General features: G+C 43.8%; 1 long non-coding RNA gene across 4 annotated transcripts; it reads left to right on the top strand.

The window, feature by feature from the left end:
* The first annotated feature begins 1342 nt into the window (after positions 1–1342).
* LOC135578529 (uncharacterized) lies at positions 1343–18933 on the top strand. 4 transcript variants are annotated; one of them, XR_010470254.1, is made up of 6 exons: positions 1701–1780; positions 2671–2822; positions 3322–3391; positions 9872–9943; positions 17006–17120; positions 18466–18933. It is a non-coding gene; the product is annotated as an uncharacterized LOC135578529 (long non-coding RNA). The 4 variants fall into 4 exon arrangements; XR_010470255.1 differs by lacking the exon at positions 9872–9943 and adding an exon at positions 4449–6917; XR_010470252.1 differs by lacking the exon at positions 9872–9943.
* Positions 18934–20470: the final 1537 nt, after the last annotated feature.

Below are 20470 nucleotides of genomic sequence, written 5' to 3'. Positions count from 1 at the left end.
TTCTTCAAAAGCATTTTAACAGCTCAAACAACTGTATATATCATCATCAGGAATAACACAGATACTTAACATTTTAGGAACTGGTGCAGCAACTGCAGTTTATTAAATAAACCCTCATGAAAGGACTTGATGATTTCTCATCAGAGTAAGGGCTGCAGCAGGGAGCTTCCAGTTATAACGCTGTAATGCACAGGATAGTTAGTGGTCCAGCTGCATATGCACCTTTCCAATGTTTAAGGACACATCACCGTTCAACGTAGGATAAAATGATCAAAAGTGGATGATTGAGGATCACTTAGTAATAGGAGAATTTTTTTTTTAGTGTTAATGAGGCTATGCTATAGCACTCAGCACTTCTAATATTAGAAAAGCATAGCAACAAAGAAAGTAGGGCAGCTTTATTAAGGACATTAGGGAATCACAAATCTAATGCAGTACACATTGGGCTGTGTCCCACATGTGCTCTATGTGGGACACTCTAAAATGTATGACTGTGCTCCTATTGTTCTGACAAGAGACAAGACAAAGGAGGGTGCTGAATACAGCAATGTAATCACTGGCAGTGTTCAGTTGAATATCTTTGTCAGATGCATAATTTTTATTATTTACCATGGAAAGCTAGGCTGGCTTTAATCACATATGAAAACCATTTTATAAATCCAGTTTAGAGGTTAGAGCATTTACCCTCAGACTTTAGACTTAACCAGGTTTGTTTCCACAGAGAAATAGTTTTCAATGTAGTAAACATTGTGATTGGACAAGGCTCATAAGCAAGTCAAAAATAAGCATGAAGCACTTGCCGTGAAATCATGCACATCTTGAAAGGAGAGATACTTGCGTTTTCTTTCATTCACTTCACACTTTAAAAAATGCAGGCATTTCAGATCCCTGTCAACGGAAGAAGATCTGTGATTTGAGTGTTGGAATGTGACGTTCTCATCTTTGTGTTGTTTTTATCATTTCAGATATCTGAGCAAAGAATCACTGTACCATTCATCTGGCATAGAAAATGGCCCCAAATTAAATTGTGATTCATTTTCATGAAAACCAAGGAGAAGGAATTATTAACTCTTTTCCCACAGCAAATGCCCTAAGCCTAGATTCAAAGCTGTCTCATGTGGATGCAAATCCTGCTCTTCTCTGCATTAAACTCTGCAAATAAGCACAGTCACAAGGCTTTACAATCCCGCAGTTATGCCTTTCATTCAAGGTGGACAAACCTGCTTGAGTTGGTTCCCTCACATCAGAGCCGCAGAGCTAAGCAGTAGCTAACAAGTTTTAGCAGCCCCCAATGTCATCTCCTGTTTCTCCTTCTCCCTCAGGCAATGCATCATGAAGTGGCATTTGATCTGAATATTGAGGGCTGCCAGCATGCTGCACTCAGCATGTTTATTTTGAAAAAACAAAAACGAAAACCAAAACCAAACTAACAAAGGCACAAAACACAACCAAAAAGCAATTCTAACCAGTCTCGGAATGATTTAGAGGCAACAAACAGCTGGGATCAGGGAGTTTGGTATCTGCACGCACAGCAGCATCCCAGCAGAAGGACTGGGCTGTCCTTTGAAATGCTGCAGAGCCTGAGTTCTTCCTGTTCCTGGAAGAAGGTTTAATTGCAGAGAGTTGTGTGGTGGGATTTTGAAACTCTCCCGCAGGCATCCAGGGGAGTTATGCTGCATTTGGGCTGGGCTGGTTTGGTACAAAACATGGGCGGGACGTGTAATGCTGGACTGACTCTGAGAGCTGGACAGAAAGAAGGGAAGGAGCAGACGTGTCCCAGGTAAACAAGCACCATAGTATATAACATCTTTTTCCCTGGGCTGAACTGATGCATCAAGGCTGCTTCGCTTTTCATCTTCTGACTCCCCAGGATGCCAAACTCCAGCTCTCTACTTTTCTCCTTTCAGATGCAGCAGGTTGCAGTTCCCTGCATGTCCTAGAAACCTCACAGGTCCCAACTTGCCGCTCCACAGAAATCTCAGGTTCTTCCAAGCATTTCTGGTCAGATCTACCTGAGGGTTTCAGAGCTAGCGCTCCATCATGAGAGATCTGTGGGGAACATAAGTGGGACAAGACAAGGATTTGGAAAGGGGAAACGCCAGGCTGAAATAGCAAGCACCATGCTTCTCAGAAAGGCATCACAGAGAAACGTAGAGGCGAAAAGCATATTTGCTGGAAGCCCTTTGCAAGGAAGGGCTGGGAGGTGAACCGAAACATCAGCCAGCAGCAACAGGGTTAGCGGCGTGTCTCCTTCCTCCTCTCTTTCTCGATTACAGAGGCACAGAAACTTGCTACCTCCTGTTGTGGAAAATGAGCTGGGTGGAGCAATCATATGAGTGGGATTTAAACAATCTATTTGAATTGACACTTAAAGGAGAAAGCAAGTGACCTTGGTTAAAGTTATCAGGTTTTATTCCTGTATTTAATAATTTTTCCAAAGAACAGTTGATGGCTAGTGGCTGGTAACCACTGGGATTTCTTCCACGGTATCCAAAGCCTTCTGCTAAATTTCATACTTTCGTGTTTTGCTAACTTACAATATGATATGTACAAGTTCAAATACTTAAATAACTGAAATCTTTGTTCAAATGCTTAATGTTTACCTTTTATTATATTACAAAATGGCAGCTTATATTTTGTATTTACTAGGTAATTAATTTTTTTTCTTAGGAGATGTTGAATTGCCTTTGGATAGAAATTAAGCTATAATAACACGCAAAAAGGCGGCATTGGTTTTCATTATCAAATAAAGTCACGTTAAACTATTTGGATGTGAAAGAAGAAGAAGGTGAAGGTGTCAAAACACATTTTGCGTTAAAAAGGTAACTGAATTATTAAACAAATAAAACTGATGTTAATGAAATAGCTGTTAACCGGTGCTTAAACAGCCTAGAATCACTAGATCTCAGCCCTTGTGTCTCAGTATATTCACAGACTGGAGGGTAGGAAAAACAAATTTCCAGCTTTTTTAACCTGTAATTAATTTCCCATTTCTAATGAAAAAGTCATTGACCAAGCTAAAATAAAGAAACTGAAATAAAGGAAATACACTTTCCTCACTTGCAGTAAAGGTTCCAAGTGAAAAAAAATGTTTGTTCTTCACTTCAATAAGCACTTGTTCCAGGAGTTTACTTACTGCCTTGGCTCCCCATTTCAGTGCTCTGCCTCTCTTTAAAATCTTGCTAGCAAATGTATTACTAAACCACCAATCTTTTAATTTGAGGAAGGATCGGACCTCACGCTTCCCTTCTCTTCACAAGCAATCGCTGTCTCTCGTGAGCTGTAAGGTTGTAGTTGGCTCAGGATGTAAATATTCCATAGGGACTGCTTCACTGGGAGGGAGAAGCTGAGAGCTGCTGGGAGCCCGAACGCAGGAACAAGCTCTCAAAAGGTAAGAGATGAGATTTCACATTCTCTCAGGGAAGATGGAGGGATTTAATTTGATTCTTCTGCAACTGCAGTTGCCTTAACTTTGTGCATAAGAGGGGAAAATACCAACCACTTCTAGAATTTCTGGGAGGGGCGGTGAGATTAACTTTATGAAGCCTCCAGATGCAGAACAGGTTGGGAAGCACCAGTCTGGGCATCCTGCTGGCATTTAGGCACAAGACATGCAGCGCAGCCTTATCAGAGATGGGTGTGTTTGGCTGCATGAACAGCAGCAAAAAGCCATGCATTAAGAGGGATGTTTCTCAAATCCAGAGCAAATTCTTTAGGGGAACAAATCAAAAGGCTAATTTGTGCTATCACCACAGTAGCTTTTATTTGCCATCAAATACAATTATGGATGTTTGGTATTTTCCCTGTTCTGTCTGTTCATGTTGTTATGTGTGACAATTTCATTTTGTTTTTAAATTGTGGTGCTTCCACAGATCACCTTCTGATATCTTACAGACTATTAGTAGCTTCCAGACTGGAGGTTAAAAAGCTTTGGCACTGGGGACTCAACCACTGGAAAGTTTAGTGCATGGAAAGGTAGGGAGCACAGAAGGTTAAAATTCGATTCTGTGAATGCCAAAAATATTAAACTCAAGCAGCCATCTCACTCTCCTAAATCTAGCACAGAGTATTTTCCCATGTCACAATCAGCACATCCCAGAACAGAAACCAGATCTTCTGAGTTCCAGCCCAAAACCTCTCTACTGGGCTACGGTTGTTGCATCTGCATTTATTTTGCCTTCCCATATCTGGTAGAAAAGCACAGTTTTAAAGTCTTAAAAATCCCAGTGAAACCTTCATTAACACCAAGAAGCTTCCAAGGCATCCTCAACACTGCTGACTGATTCCAAGTTTGCTTGTCTTGAATTAGACTTGTTGCACAGCCAGCTTATGTTGATCATTTGCAGGAAAGAGGTTTCTCTCTTTTTTTTAACACATTGATTAGAACCACCCTGTTTCCCTGAGGGGAAGTAGATGATTCATAACATGGGACCTTTTTTTCCACATAGTTCAGACACATTGGCTACTTCCCTCTGCTGGAGAGAACCAAGATTCCTTCTGGATGGACGGTCCAACCTACTGAGAGATCCCTCTGAGGTCTAGGAGACTTCCAGAGGTGCCAGTCAGGCCAGTTCAGTGTTTGATGCTGTGGAGTGCTTCTAAATTAACCTCAGCACTGGATAAAGGAAGATACACAACCGAGGATCTGAACTATGCAAACCAAGATGCTGAGGTCAAGATTTCCAGAAACCAAGATTTCTGGTCTGTCCTGCTGCCCCTGGAAAACATTTTCAGCCTTTGTGCCGTGGTTACTTTCTTGATTAAATACAGAAGTTGTCTGCATGCTCATAAACCTCCAGGGGAGGAGGAGAACCACTGAGTTTTAAAGAGTTTTCAAAGCATAAGATGGCCTTATTTCCTCTCATGATTCTCAGAACTCTCTCCTAATTTCCCGTCAAAAAACTGCCACATTAATCAAATTGCAGCCTGCATGGCAAAATGTGATCTTGCCAGTTTCTGTGTCTGTAACTGTTTAGTGCTCCTTCAACTGAATTCTGAGAGCCCAGTTCAAATGAGTAAATCTTTTTACATTCAGTTCATCTTCAAGGTTGGTAGAGCTTTGCCATGCCCAATACAGTGGTACAGAAAAATCTTCTTAGTAGGAGAAGAGATATATACCACGTACATTCATTACCTTTTAACCACCCAAGTCCACTGGATTGCCTGAAACAAAACAGAAATTACCCAGGCAGGAACACCTGATCAATATGTGGAGGAAATTCCTGTGTTTTCACAGAAGTTGCAAGAGAAGGGGAGAGACAAGAGAGATGAGAGAAGCAGATTTTGTTGCTTTAGAAAAGGACAATGAAGGTGTTCAAAAGAAATGCTAAGTAGGACAAGAAAAGTAGGGAACTTGAAAACAAAACAAAACAAAAAAACCCCACCTCTGTTTACAAGAGATCCCCAAAAGAGAGAGCATAAAACAATCACTGAAGTGTAGAGTTACTTGGGTGACTGGTCTAGCATTTGCTCACTTAATGTTTGCAAGGAGCAAAACTCAGAACGGTTTTTGTCAGAAACACAGTGTTTGGGGCATCTTGCCTCTCTCCAGGAATTTGCTGTTGATTCAGAGTTTCACAAGTAGCTCTTCCAGTAACACAAATAGTCATGGAAAAATGCTAAAAGAGTCCTTTCCCCCTTGCCCTCTGACTCTTTTTAATTGCTCACTGGAAACTTTTTACACTATCCATCACACAAGTCCTGTCAAACCTCCCTTCCGAACAAAGCTGGGTTCCCTGCAGTTCCCTTAGGAAAGAGACAAGTTCAATGTTTGTTCCCACGGAGCATTTTGGTGACCTCCACTCCCTGAAGTATTCCTCTTCATTTGATCTGCAACCAGCTTGCCTCAACACGAGCGTCTGGGGAAGAGCACAGGAGCTGGAGATAACCTGGCACCTGGTAGCCACTCTCCTCCCTTCCCACCGAAATCAAAACCCAGCTCTTGGCAACAGCAGAGGCTCCTGAGAGGCGAAGAGGTGACCGAGGTTCATAGTCCTTCATTAACAGGTTGTGCAGTGGCGACAGCCTGCTGGCAGCAGTGCACGAGGGCTGTGCAAGGCCTGCGTCACAGCATCACACAGAATGGAATGGAATGGAAGGGACCTCTGGAGATCATCTAGTCCAACACACCTGCTGAAGCAAGTTCACCTAGAGCAGATCGCACAGGAACACGTCCAGGTGGCTTTTGAACGTCTTCAGAGAAGGGAACTCCACAACCTCTCTGGGCAACCTGTTACAGTCCTCTGTCAAGCTCTTGACACCCACCCTTGAGATATTTATAAGCATAAATAAAATCCCCTCTCAGCCTTCTCTTCTCCATCGTCTCCCTGCGGGTAACCATGAGCCCCTGCAGCCGTGGCCCTGGCCCATTGTGGCAGCCTTTTAGCCCTCCTGACTGAGGAAAAGCTCATGAAGACCAGAGGTCTTCCAACCCCCTAGCAGATGTATTAGCCCTGCAGCAAAACCCTGTCAGCCCTTCCCTTGGCCATGAAGAAAAAAAAAGTGTGTCTTCCAGGTGGGCAGCTCATACACACATAACCAACCCTCTCCTGGAGAGAAGTGAGCCCAGAGCGTACCAACAACCAAATAAGTGCATGAGGACAAGAAGAGTCATGGCTAGGGCACAGATAAGGTGCCTGGATGTCTCCTGCTGCCTTTGAGTGGACACTGTGCCAAATCAACATTTGAGGGCGGTTTTTACTTTTATCCAGGATCGTCTTGCCAGGTTACCCAGCAGACCAGTTGGTGTTTCTGCAAGAGAGCTATGTCTGGAAATTTCGAGCTTTTCTTTCTGATATTTTGGGGAACAGAAGCTGACCAGATGCCTGTTGGATGCTCAATAGACACAGTCTTCCCTGTAAGTGGGCACAGCATCACTGCGTGGCCATACCATAGGTCCAACTCTTGCTGGCAGCACTGTGAGTACTCAGCACACAAACCTCATCTGTACAACAAATGTACAACACGCTCATAGCTTTCCAGAAACCTGGGTGCTGCTGAGGAGACACTACATCACACACATGGACATCTTTGTACCCAAAATCTTCTAGGGAGAAACATGACAGCCCTTAGCATGCATCTTCTTCCATCTACAGAAAGGCTTGGCTGGCCCTGTTGAATGGCCTCTCTGCACATCCCTGTATCCATAATTCATCCGGTGTGCAGGCTGTGCTCCAACAGGCTGCTTGTGATGCCTCTTTTCAGCCAAGCTAGTGGGAGCTGTGTTGATCTTTACTTATCACTGACTGCTTCTTCACCTGTTCATTACATACATATTAGTGCCTTCTCATTCTGCAGAAATAACTTTTAATGTGCCCATAGGGCTGATGGTGTAAGATGCCACATCACAAAAAACAAGGCATTTCATGTTCACATAATGCCGACTGCTTTTCATCAGCAGGTCCCAAAGCACTTTATAAAGGTCTGGCATCTTTATCTCCAATTCGCATACAGGGACATTGAGGTGCAAGTAGATGGGCAATCTACAGCCAATGTCAGCTCAGCAGTGGGTCCAGGGACAGAAACAATGTCTACTCATTTCAAGTCCAATATTGTATAAACAGGGATCCCCGGGTTTGGTTATTGAGCTTGTAAGCCTCTGTTTACCCCTCACTTTCATATACCTTGTGTATGTTACACCTTTTCTCAGTTGCAGAAGCCTCATATTATGCACCTCACTCTTCCCTCCATGGCAAAACAGATGGGAACCAGCTAACAGCAATCCGCTTCTTCTTTCTAGCGCACATGTGATTTCTGATCGAAAGCCAGCAGCTTGGTTGGCAGGAAAAGACTGAAAAATATCATTGCAATTAATGTGGAGAAACTTGAAGCTACAACACTATCAGCAGCTCCACAGAATGAGACATAAAAGCGCAAAAAGACTAAGCGATGCTTTGCAAGCCATATGGGTGGCTTTTTTCAGGGACTGCTGGACAGTCTTTAATAGACCAGTTGGATGGGCAAATTCCCATTATTTTAGGGCAAGCTATGGGACAACAGAAAGTCTGCTAGATTGGCATCTCTGGTGGAAAAAGGAAAAGGAAAGGCATTTCAGAAGGTGGATATCAGAACCACAGGGAGTTTAATACTGCTGGGTTAATGCAGACAAAAACCTCTTTAATAGCAGTCTGTCTGGGTTGGGGTTGCAGAACCTCAGTCAGATTCAGAAGCGGAAGACTGAGATCAATAGAGAGCAGAGTACCAATTAACATCCCGGGTTTTCAAGAGCACCCTTCATTTGTCCTCTAAAATTTCTTTTGTCTCTGTCACAATTCAATAGACAGTACTGAAATTTCCCTTATAAGTTATGATGCAGGTTGCATCTAGCAGGAGAAGCAACACCATGCACATAAGAAATCTGTGTTAATCATACATAGAAAAACAACTTCCGAGTTTAAATAAATATGGTTCCTTGCCTTACATCAGAGATTTACTTGAGAAAAAGACATGATTTGTTAAGAAAATACTTTTTTCATTCTCCTCAGAGATACGTTTTCTTAAAATACAGTGTATATCCTTATATATATAATACCACCATGTTAAGGAAAATACAAACAAACTGTATTGAAGACAGGAAATGCTTAGATCAGTGTCTTCCTCTGAGAGCCAGGTAGGTGTGGCTCCAATATCTCTCTTCGTTCCCCTTCCCCCTAAGCACCCTGGAAATCATTTTAAAAGTGAAGTTTCAGCCTGAACATATAACTTCATGACCACAGTTGGTTGTGTTTAGCTGGTTATGTTACCTCTTTCCTTTCATGGGGCAGGTCTCCACTGCAGGGCTGAACCAGCCAGCCAAGGGTGAATGTTATCCCTTGCTCCTTTACCACCCTTCCTCTCTTTTTTATTAAATCATTTGCATTTTTATTCCCCATGGGGAACACTGGAGAAACACTTCAAAACAACAAGAAGTGACGGCAGCGACCGGTTCACAAGCAGGGCAGGAAGCCCAGCTGCACCACAAACAGGTGCCACGTGCTTGTGGTCACTGAGGTCCACTTGCCATTTCATCATGGGGAGAGTCTTGCTCAGCAGTCAAACCCACCAGCCTGGAGGGTGTGACACAGCTGGCCCAAGACTTGAGCAAAACATCAGCCCCTTCCTATCTCTGCAACACTCCCCTCACACCCCCCACCTCACAGGGCTGCTGAGGGGATAGATTTTGCATAGTCATGTTTTTTATCTCCCATCTTACAATCATAGAATCATGGAATGGTTGGGTTGGAAGGGACCTTTAAGGGTCATCGAGTCCAACCCTCTTGCCGTGGGCACGGACATCTTTCACTATGTCAAGCTGCTCAAAGCCCCAGTGCAACCTGATCTTGAACACTTCCAATGACGGAACATCCACAACTTCTACAGGCAACCCATACCAGTGTCTCATCACCCTCACTGTAAAAAACTTCTTCATGTTCAACCTAAATCTACCCTCTTTCAGTTTAAAACCATTGCCCCTTGTCTTGTCAGTACAGTCCCTTGTAAAGTCTTTCTCCATCTTTCCTATAAGCCCCCTTTAATACATTGAAAGGCCACAATAAGGTCTCCCTGAAGACTTTCTTTTCCAGGTGGAACAGCCCAAAATCTCTCAGCTCTTCCTCAAAGGACAGGTGCTCCAGCCTTCTGACCATTTTAATGTCCCTCCTCTGTACCCTCTCCAACAGGTCCATGTCTTTCTTGTGATGAGGACCCAGAGCTGGACACAGTGCTCTAGGTGGGGTCTCACCAGAGCAGAGGGGCAGAGTCGCCTCCTTTAACCTGCTGGCCACGCTCCTTTTGATGCAGCCCAGATTGTGGTTGACTTTCTGGGCTGCAAGTGCACATTGCCAAATCATGTCAAATTTTTCATTCAATAATATCCCAAAGTCCTTCTCCACAGGTCTGCTCTCAATCCATCTTCAGTAACAAAGCACTTTGGAGGAGGAAAGCGTGGCTACCTTGAATTAAACAGGTATTCACAATGACAGCAAGAAGAGCAAAGAATAATGGCTGGGAGCATTTAGCAACCTGTTCACTGCCAGAAGCACAGCAAAAAATTCACATTGCTTCATGACTGGGTGTTGTAGGATCTTTACACATCCTACCAGAGCCTGCTCTAGATAGCTACCTTTCCCCACAGCTCCCTTAACAAGCACATCAGTTCAGATCTCTTTGACAGGGTCAGTCTCAGGCACTTTTTTCCCAAAGGAAGTGGGGGACATACCAGCCACAGACAGGTCATGCAACATCAGGCTTCAGGAAGGTGGGAACACTAATTGTTCTGTATTAATGTAATTATTTCAGTTAATTGCTCTGGTGAGAGCAGCCTGCTGCCAGCTGTACCTCCTCCCCGTGAGGGGCTGAATCACTGGGTTTGTTCTGAATAGGACCCATAAAAATCGATTGTCCTGAGCAGAGGTGGCTGAGGTGACCAGGGTGATGCCCAGAACACTGGTGCGCCCCAGCACAGCACAGCCAGCTGGGGGTACCAAGCCACCCAGCCTCCACATATCACTGCCCTGGGAAGGTTTTAAGGCTGACACTTCGTCTAGGGAAGCAATTGCCCCTACCTGAGGGTTTGGAGCCACAGCACGCAGAAGCCAATCCATGGCCCATGAGACTTGCATCTGGGGAGAAAGCTCTGTCTCTACAACCCTGCACCATTCCAAGGGGCTTTGTTTTGGTGAGAGGGGGCACTTTGCCTGGCTATTTACTTGGCAGGACTCCAGCTGTGCACAACCTTACACACACCTGTAGTCCTGCTTTACACATCTGGCCAGTCAAAGTCACCAGAAAAGCATAAATGTTCAAAGAGCACAAGACTGATGTTTCTGCAAGCTATCACTTTGCTACTTCTTGTCTATATAAATAACGGTAACAATTAAAGTGGGCAGGAGGGGGCACAAATGGGGAGACAAGAGTAACAATCTCCATTTCCAAATTCAGCTCATTCTGTCCCACAGCCAGATTCCACTTCAGCTTCGTTAGGTTGATGTTTGGGGTCAGCCATGGTAACAGTGTATATATAGCAGTTCAGCTGGAAATCAAAAATATGATCAGACCTGGTGAAAGCAAGCTTATTGGTATTTATTTTTCATTAAGTGCATGACCTGAACAAAGCCACCTTTACTTTTTTCCCCACATCACATTTTGTTTAAGTTATAGCGCATTACAGGGACTCCACCATGCTGCACCCATCATATCATCTTACAATTCTGAAGAAAGAAATTGTATTTGATTTTGTCTCCTGAATTTCATTTATTGCCAGAGACAGGTTGTTGGTGTTTCTACATTTTGTTGTAGGTTTGTATGAGAAAGGCTTTTGAGATGAGGAACAACAAGGGGTCCAGATTTCTACCCGGAGCGACATTTCTAGAGTATGTTATAATTTATAAAAAGTCACTCCACCCAAAAAGTAGATTGTTTTTGTTTATTGATACAATTTGTAATTCTTGTATTTCAGAAACATAAAGGAAAACACTCATCATAGATATCTATTCTGCTCACATGCATTCTGAGAACACAGATCAGTGCGTAGGGAAACAGATGAAGGATTTGGTCAAATGGAACGACAAAGGGAATATTTTCTCTGTGCCCACTTCTCTGAGTGAGCAAGGGACATGGGCTTTTTTTTTGGAGTCTGCCTGCCACATAACCGAGACACAGCTATTTTGGCCCAAGTCCAAAGGTGAGGGGCCACAGGTTCCCTCCAGCAGGGTCAATGGGGTTTGGTTAGGGGGTCTCAGATTCGGCAGCCTGAGGGAGGAGAGGCCACCACAGCTCCACTTCCCCAGGTCCCAACCATAGCGTAGCTGAGAATATGTTCCCAGTAGGCACGCATACAAACATAAGTATGTATACATCACATACATACATAGATGCACGCGGCCAGCCACACAGACCACACAGTGTAGCAACACTCAGCATTCATGCAAACACATGCAGCACCAACATCCTTGTCCTCTTCCCTTCGCAGCCTGATCAGGTTGAACACCTATTAGGGGAAAAAAAGTATATGTATGTATTAACACAATGTGGATCCCTCCAGTAGCTGCCCATAGACACTCAGCCTGACCAGCAGCTGGCACTGGATGCTCTCACCTCCAGTTGCCTCCTGTGCAGATACACACAGAGGTCTCCCAGTAGACCCCAGCTGGCCAGGATCCCTTGGGTCACCAGCACCTCCAGCTTCCCAATGTGCAGGACACAAGCACGTCCAGCCCAGACTTATGGCCCAGTTGCCTGACCACTTACCCTTCCAAACAGCTAGTCCAGCTCAATATTTCATTCTCATCACACAGCAAGATATGCACCCAGACTGGCTCCAGTTGCTGACACCATGGATGCTCAGGTATCTATGACCCCTGGACTCACGCCAGCAGCTGGCACTCACATCCCTACACACAGGCACACACTGACAGGGAGCCCCTCACCCAGGAAAATACGAGTTTAACAAGGAGACATGACAGACTGTGCTGGTCAGGAGCATTCTTGCCAGCCTCTGCTTACCTGTGACCTGTCCCTTTTATCCCATTGTCCTTCTATTTTTCAATAATCGATCCTCCCCAGACTACCTCAATCCCTCCCTGTTCCCACTTTTGGTTCCTCCTCAGAACCTCCCATAAAAGTCTTGTGTGTTCCCGAAATGCTTATCCCCTGCATCCCACGATGAGTCCCCTACCCTGGGGCATGGACCCCTCAGTCTGAGAGGCGTCTTGAAGACAGTCCAGGGAGCAGACAGGGCAGGGAGATTTTGGGTTCCCCCACCTTTGTGTGTGGTGATGAGCCTTTTATCATTTAATCTAACAGGGCAAAGAGACCAAAGGATAAAAAATATGAGGGGAGAGGGAAAGGGATAATATACTCTGGAGGTGACACCAATAAAACAGGGAAGAGCTCTTTGGGCTACAGTGATGAAGTTTTCATTGTCTAACGCAGCCTGTAGCAATAAAGTCTGCAGGGTGACAGATCTCTGGGCAAGGATCCATATATCACCAAGCACTTCCATCTCTGCTAGGAGCTGTAGGCCTAACTATGGTTTGATAATAGTAACACTAGAGCAACAGAAGATTATAACCTAGCACTGTAAAATCACTCTTCTTGATATAAATGTGTTGATAATCCTCAAAGCCTATGTACAGTCTTTTTTATAACTCTTCCATCAGCAGGAAGACTAACAAAACCTGGTTCCTTGCATTTCACATGCCCTCTTGTGCAATACCTTCCTGTGCCCTCGTGTCCCCAGCCAGTTCCCACCAAAATGTTCTGCTCTTTCTCTATCTCCACCCTCTCACCAGGGGACTACACATGGTGTGACTGGTCAGGGGCCATGTGAATGGTGCTTGGAGAGGCTGGCAAATGGCAAACAAACTCTGATTAATTTTCCTTCTAGTCCTCTATTCAGCTAATGATTTTAAAAAATCTTAAAGAAATGAAGCTGCTGAAACTTTTACCTCTCTGAGTAATTCAGATGAAGGTGGCAGAAAGTCCAAAACATTTGGCAGAAAGGGGAATGGACATGGCATGTCTAAATGAACCTCTGTTCTTTGGGAAAAACAGATAATAAAAAATACTGACTTTCCAAAAGAGCCTAAGAGAATATTCCTCCAAGAAAAAGACATTTTAAAAAATTTGGTCCAATCCCTCTATAGGAGATAGGCTGTACAAAGGCAAAGGAAAGGTCCTCTAGCATAGTGAAGACCACAGCTGGTACCTAACAGGTATGAGGGTCTGGAAGAGGTGCAACCAAGGCGTGATGGCACTTGTGTCATTCTCATCTGCCACTCCAAGGACAGCAAGCTGTGAGTATCCAACGTGCCTTAAAGCTCTGCAATGTCTTTAACTATGTGGGGGCAAACAGCCGCACTGCCCTTCGCCTGGCTGGGCGTCACACAGAGGGCTCTGCCGTGGGTGCAAATAACTGAGTGCAGTTGGGAACTTCAGCCTAAAATTACCAACAGTTTATCCCGTCAGCCTTGCTCATAAGCCAAAGCCATGCAGAGTCTTATTTCCCATGCAAAGGGGACAGTGGGGGATTAGGAAGCTTTCCTGATGGAGAGGAAAAGGAACTTGGTCTGTAAGATCTCGAGATCCCAGCCTGCTCCAGTTTGCACGGCTTCACTCAGGGTGGCTGGGTGGAGGATGCCTCAGACAGCCTTGCCTGCAGGGAGAAGATCCTGTAAGTGCATCTCCTTTAAAAAACAATTTTGAGTGGATCAGTGAGTATTAGTTTTCCCAGGCATGGTGATTAAACTAAGCCTGAGCAGTATTGCCTCCAGAGGCACCTAAAGAAAAGCTTATTGCTTCAGTTTTTTCCTCTTCCATAAATTTCAGAGCAACCTCAGGAGAAATTAACACAAGAAATGCCGTCTCCTTACATTCTCCTCTGTAGGGAAATACTTTGATTTCTGAGAGGTTTTTTTGGCAAGGTCTGCCAATAGATTTACCACTGATCACAGTCAGATCTTTCTGTTGGAAAATGAAAAACTGAAGAAGGAAGGACAGAAACTCAGACGGGTCAGCTGGCACAGCAGACCTCGAGTCAGCAATGCTTAGATCTGCGACACGTCAGGATAATCTTCTATGAAACCCTTGTCCAGGGCAACATCTTCACAGCTGTTTCACTCTTCCTTTTGTTAGTGAACAACCTGTATTTTCATTTTTCCCTTGCTCCCAAGGATGCCGCACAATCCTATTTCTGCTTAGATTCAGCAGAAACAGGGGCATACCCCATCTTCACAGTTTCTGGATGAAGGGGAAGCACAGCACCCAGCACTAAGCAGGGCATGGCAATACAAGAGTCACTCTACCTCGGGGCAGTGCCACAGCTGAATTAAAATTGTCAGATGCATAAGAAACACATGTTTGATAAAGAATGGGAGACTAATTAAGACAGCACAACTCTGAGCAAGCACAAATCTTGCCAGATGTTGCCATCTTGGATTTCAAACCAAGATGTCAATTAAAGATTTGAATGAGGTCAACTGCAGTGACCCAGCTAAACAAGATGCAATTAACAGAAGGCTGACCCCTCTTACCCTTTTTCCTCCAACCTCCTCTTCTGTGTACACTTACTGCTGCTGGGTCCAAAAAGAAAAATGGAGATTAGCACTAATTGGGTGTTACTTAACAGGGTGGTTTAAATAGTTAGCTCCTCTCTTTCCTACTGCATTTTTAACATACACACCACACCCTGTTTATGGTTGATAGGGAGGGATTTGAATGCTTTTAACATCCTCTTTTAGTACATCTTTTGCTCTGCCCTTGCAGAGAAGCTGTCTAAAGCAAGCCATAGGTGACACCATCCGATATAATGCCCACATGTAAGGAATACTCTTGAGGAAAGTCCTGATCCTAAAGGGCATCCTGTGGGATATATTCTGTAAACCAAATATGTCTAACAAAATATACAACTATTTTCTGTCTCCATGCAACACACCATTCCCTAGAGAAGCTGGTACTCTGACAGTTGACAGCTAAGAGGAACAGGAATAATTGCAGGCTGCTGCCACCTCTGTCTCAGAAAGTCTGTAGCCTTTTACCATTGACTATCACAAATATTTGCTTGCTTGACAGTGTGGGAATGTGATAAATAGATAGATAGATAAATAAATGTTGTGCCAACTGCTAAATACCAAAAACATACATAAGCAAACAAAATGCTTTTAAAACCTGTAAATAAAACACCTGCGCATTTGTGGTACTGTCTGTTGCTGTGCACACACATGAACGTGTGTTGAATGCACACCTGGCTGCGGGAAGGATGTAGTTGAAGCTGAGTTTGAGTTGGTCTGAGAGTCTCTGTGCTGCCTGAGGAGCCAGCTGCTAAACTATCTGGGCTTCACCTAAATAAATGAATTATATAAAAATAAATTATTATAGATGATATTTATAGAAGTTAAACAGAGAGTCATTAATGTTTGGCAGGGACAAGCCAGTAGTCGCATACAGAATAGAAAATCTGGTGGCAGTCCCTCAGCTGATATAAATGCTGCATGGATGCCAGGTGAGGTAGCGTCTGGGAACTGAAGGTGTTGCTGAGTATAGAAAAAAACCAATGCAGAGTGGAGCATCTATCACCCTGTTGAACACCAGGGATATGTAACTACCCAGAGAACCAGAAAGATCATTTTCACAACAATTTTACGGATTAGGATGCGTGCAAGAAGATTTTAGGTTTGTCGCTCTGTGACCATTGTCATGGTTTGCGGGTCCTTACCCGCATCACAAAAAAAATTCTCCTGCCTCTCAGTTTAGGCTTCAATTTTGTTTTGAAAACAGGACTTGGGTAAGTGGACCCATCTCATTCTTATCTCAGAATATTTCAGGTCTTGTCATGATCCCATAGACCAGCACAAATCTCAGTGGAAAGAAATTTCAGTCCAGAATTTAAAAGCGTTTACTTTGCTCCTGCTGCTTGTCATCTATTTTCTCTCCTCCTGGTGTGTATTTTTCCACCCTGCTGGCTGTGGTGCTGCATACTAATCGAGCAATACTTGGCCCATCCCCAGAGGAAGTTGAGTGTAGGTTTATTGGGGAACAGAGAAGTGAGAAGGAATTTCAGTGTATCAAATAACTCTCCTAATAATTGGATGCTTACAGATAACAGCAGTTACTTGATTTCGGCCATTTCCTACTGTTATACCACTGCTTGAAGAGCACAACCTCCAAGCAAACGTATCCAACATCCTCTCCCTGACTATATATATACTGCAACAGTTTACAAAACTGTAATGTTTGTGTGTTTCTTAGAAGTGCTTAGAGAAGGAGGCCTGTCCTGCTAAATCTCCTCTGCTCATGACTGAACCTGCAGATTTTGTTTCTTGCTGTTAACATGCACATGAGAAAGGCTGGGCTGATCTTCCAGTACAGATAGGAAGCGATTTCCTTCAGGGGGTGCAGGAAGAGTGGCAGGGGGTTTTTATTTTCATTCTTCGGGCGATTATAATCAGCTTCTTAGCAGCACTAGTTTGGGATTGTATAGCGTGCTTGGTGAGAGAAGCCTTTTGCCCCACTATCATTTCTCATACCTCAGGTCAGTGTAAAGGTAATAAAGAAGCAGGCACCCATATTCGGCTGAGTGAGCAAAGGAACGTGTTTGGTGTTCCAGGTCAGACAACGACAAGTGGGTAACCCCAAATTAGAAGCAGGTAAGTCCTGTTGAATTGTTCTTTATCCTTGTCTCCATCTCTCGGGGTGGGGTGTCTCTCCCCCAGCTGGCAGGTTGCCGGGCGGAGCGGCAGCTGCATCCGAGCAGCGCTGCCGCCCCCTCCCGGCTCTGCGCGCTAGGACGGAAGGATGGAAGAACAGAAGGCAGGAAGGGAGGAAGGGAGAGGAAAACAAACCAACCCTCAAAACAAAAAAGGACAATATGAAAAAAAAAAAAAAAAAAAAAAAGGGGGGGGAGGAAAGAGGAAAAAAAAAAAAAGAAAAAAGGAAAAGGGAAAAGAGGAAAAAAGGCCAAAAAAAGGCAAAAGGGAAAAAAAGGAAAAAGGGAAGGAAAGGAAAAAAGGAAAAGGGAAAGAAAGGAAAAAAGGAAAGGGGAAAAGGGAAAGAAAGGAGGAAAAGGGAAAGAAAGGAGGAAAATTAGAAGAAAAAAGAGGGGGAAAAAAAGAAGGAAAAATGAAAAAAGATAACAAAGAAAGGAAAAAATTAAAAAAAAAAATAAAGGAAAAGAGAGAGGGTGTTCTTCATTGAGGGGGTGGTCAAGCACTGGAATAAGCTCCCAGGGATGTGGTCATGGCCCTAAGCTTGTCAGCGTTCAATAAGCATTTGTATAATACAATGCTCTTAGATACAGGGTTTCACTTTTAGGTTGCCCTGTGTGGAGTCAGGCATCGGAATTAGTGATCGTCATGGGTCCCTTCCAACTCAGGATATTGATCCCAAGTATTACTACTAAAACTCAATTCAACTTGGTTGTAGTACTTGCAGGACAGGATCTCAAAATACTATGCAAATGCTAACATCTAATGAAATGAAAGGAGGGAAATAGATGTTTGTCCTACCATAATTTTTCTCATTAGGTATTTTTTAAAAGAGTATTAAATTAAAACAAGGTCAGACTGTATTGACTACCAGCAACAAAACAGTGTCAGACCTACCAATTCTTGCTTTCTGGGGTGAGGAACATGTTATGCCATGCACTATACAAGACAGCAACGTAAAAGACAGACAAGGAAAAGATACAGAAAACATTATTTCAGTTTCACAGGTTCAGAAGAGAGGCACAAGAAGACTAAAAAAACATCTGAAATCCCTTGTGTATTGGACTGAGCTGGGGACATGGCACAAAACCACACGAATTTTGACCTGCCCCAGCACAGTATTTCAAGGACACAAGAGAGGAGATGTGTCCAGATGTCCTGTGCCACTATTGATGCAACATTTTGACACTTTTACTTGTAGGGATTCTGGAGGAACAAAGACTTGCCTCCTTCTGTCATAACTGCCTGGAGGTGCTTCTGACCCTTTCCTCCCCTCCCCTTTTTCCAGGTGATTAAACTGTGCAGCCAGAAAGCATGACTATAACGCCAAGAAGCCAGCAATTTAACACCACAGGAGGATAATTGTGTAAGACTTCAGGCCATATTAGTTTCAGCACAGACTGACCCTCACCCAGGGATGACAAAGCGCCAACAGCTCCAAGCACAATGACTGACAGAACTGGGACATGGCAAATTGCACTTTCGAAGCCTGCTGCAGAAAAAGAGCTGGGGTTAAAACTTTGCATTAAAACCAGTCACATACTATATTCTTAGAACAAGGGATAAAGTAGGACAGCACACAACTAAGTTACCTTCTAAACCATTTCACTTGAAACGTTTTCCATCCTCCTCTTATTCTCCTTTTCTAGTCTGTAAAAGACAGTTGTCTGTACAACTAGTGTAGCATTACTTTTATTTTTACACTGTACTACAGATTTGTACTCAATTAAAGAGACTTTGCTACCTGCCAATATCACGTTGATTGAAAGAACAGCTTCGGGTGTGACATCTGTCACGAGTGAGGGAAAAGACTGCTCTTCCTCCCCTCAACTCGGCACTACAATTGAACCGCAGCCCATTATTGCTGTATTAGAGGTCTCAGTGTTGCACCTGTAAAGACGTAACACACAACCAGGCACTCAACTGTACAAGATTTTGAGCCCCCCAGATCTTCGCTCACACCTCCGCTTGGTGGGTGGTTTGTAACATTCCCAGCCTGTATCTGCCTGGTGCTGCCCCAGTGCGAGCAACTGGGAGGCCACAAGATCCTGAATGGGAAAGAATCTAGGGTTAGCCTAAAGAAAACATAGCATAGGGGAAATTTAGGTTGTCCCATGGGTTTTCCACCTGGGCAGAAGGCAACCTGACTTCTATTTCTCAGTTTCAGGACCATTGCTGTATTTTTGCCAGTTACTATTCAGTTTTAAAAGGTGACCAAAACAAACCAGTTGTTCCAGTTCCCACAGGTCCCAGGAACTTTGCACCCTCTTCTCTGCTGCAGTGTGGCTTCCACAGGCAACACCCCCCAACTGTGAGATACCCCACGGCCCGAGGCACAGAACCGTCTCCTGGGAAGGGAGCTTGAACCAGACCAGAGTGGGACCTGAAGGGAGCCCAATATCTCTCACTTTCAGGACTTAGGGTAACCAACCACTCTTACAAAGACAGGTATGCTCATAGATCCCCCTTAGAAAGTCTACTTGGAAGCTCCTACTTTCAAGAGATCATTTATCTCCCTAAGGAAATAGGAAATTCCTTCCTCTAGTCTTGAGTGAGCCTCTCAAGAGAGGGCTGAAATACTTGACATTTCCTATCGCCACCCACCAGGCACTGCAGATGTGACAGCAACACACAGAATACAGGGCCTGGGTCTTTATTCTGGGAAACAGGGCTTTGATAACCCAAACTCTCTTCTTCTGTCATTACTATATCGTATTTGAGTTCTGGAGGCAAGACTGAACTCCAGGTTGTTGAATTTCGGTGACTCAGTCTGCATACTGTAAAACTAGTTTTCTGTTTCTGTGCCTCATTAAAAAAAAAAAAAATCAGTACTCGTTTCAGCTCATGCTGACAGCTGATACTATAAGTAATATTAAACTAACATTTTTATTTTCAAAGTGTGCTTTGAACAGCCTTAATTTAAGAATCACTTTAACAGTTCATTTCCTAAAAATAACTAAATCACTCTTTCCAAACATTTCATCCATACAAAAGCTGACTCACAGCATGAAGCTTCACTGAAGCCATGGCATGGCCACAGTGAGTTCAATGCAAAAGCAACAATCTCAACTTACATAGAGACCACCCTCAGTGAAAAAACAAAACAAATCACCAAACCCTACATAATAAAAGTAGGAAAGAAAACTTTCAGGATTATCTAAAAAGCAGCCTACAAGCACAGCCAGTCTGCAGAAAGGACATTAATGTCTTTAATTCTTGAATGGCTCTAGAAAATTTTATAGCAGGGATGAAATATTCTATTAAATTACATAGGGTGATTTAAAATACGTAAA

The sequence above is a fragment of the Columba livia genome, chromosome 2 (genome assembly GCF_036013475.1).
Source record: "Columba livia isolate bColLiv1 breed racing homer chromosome 2, bColLiv1.pat.W.v2, whole genome shotgun sequence".
In the NCBI taxonomy this organism is placed as follows: domain Eukaryota; kingdom Metazoa; phylum Chordata; class Aves; order Columbiformes; family Columbidae; genus Columba; species Columba livia.
The sequence above is the reverse complement of the archived record's forward strand: the minus strand, read 5'-3'. Positions and strand labels throughout refer to the sequence as shown.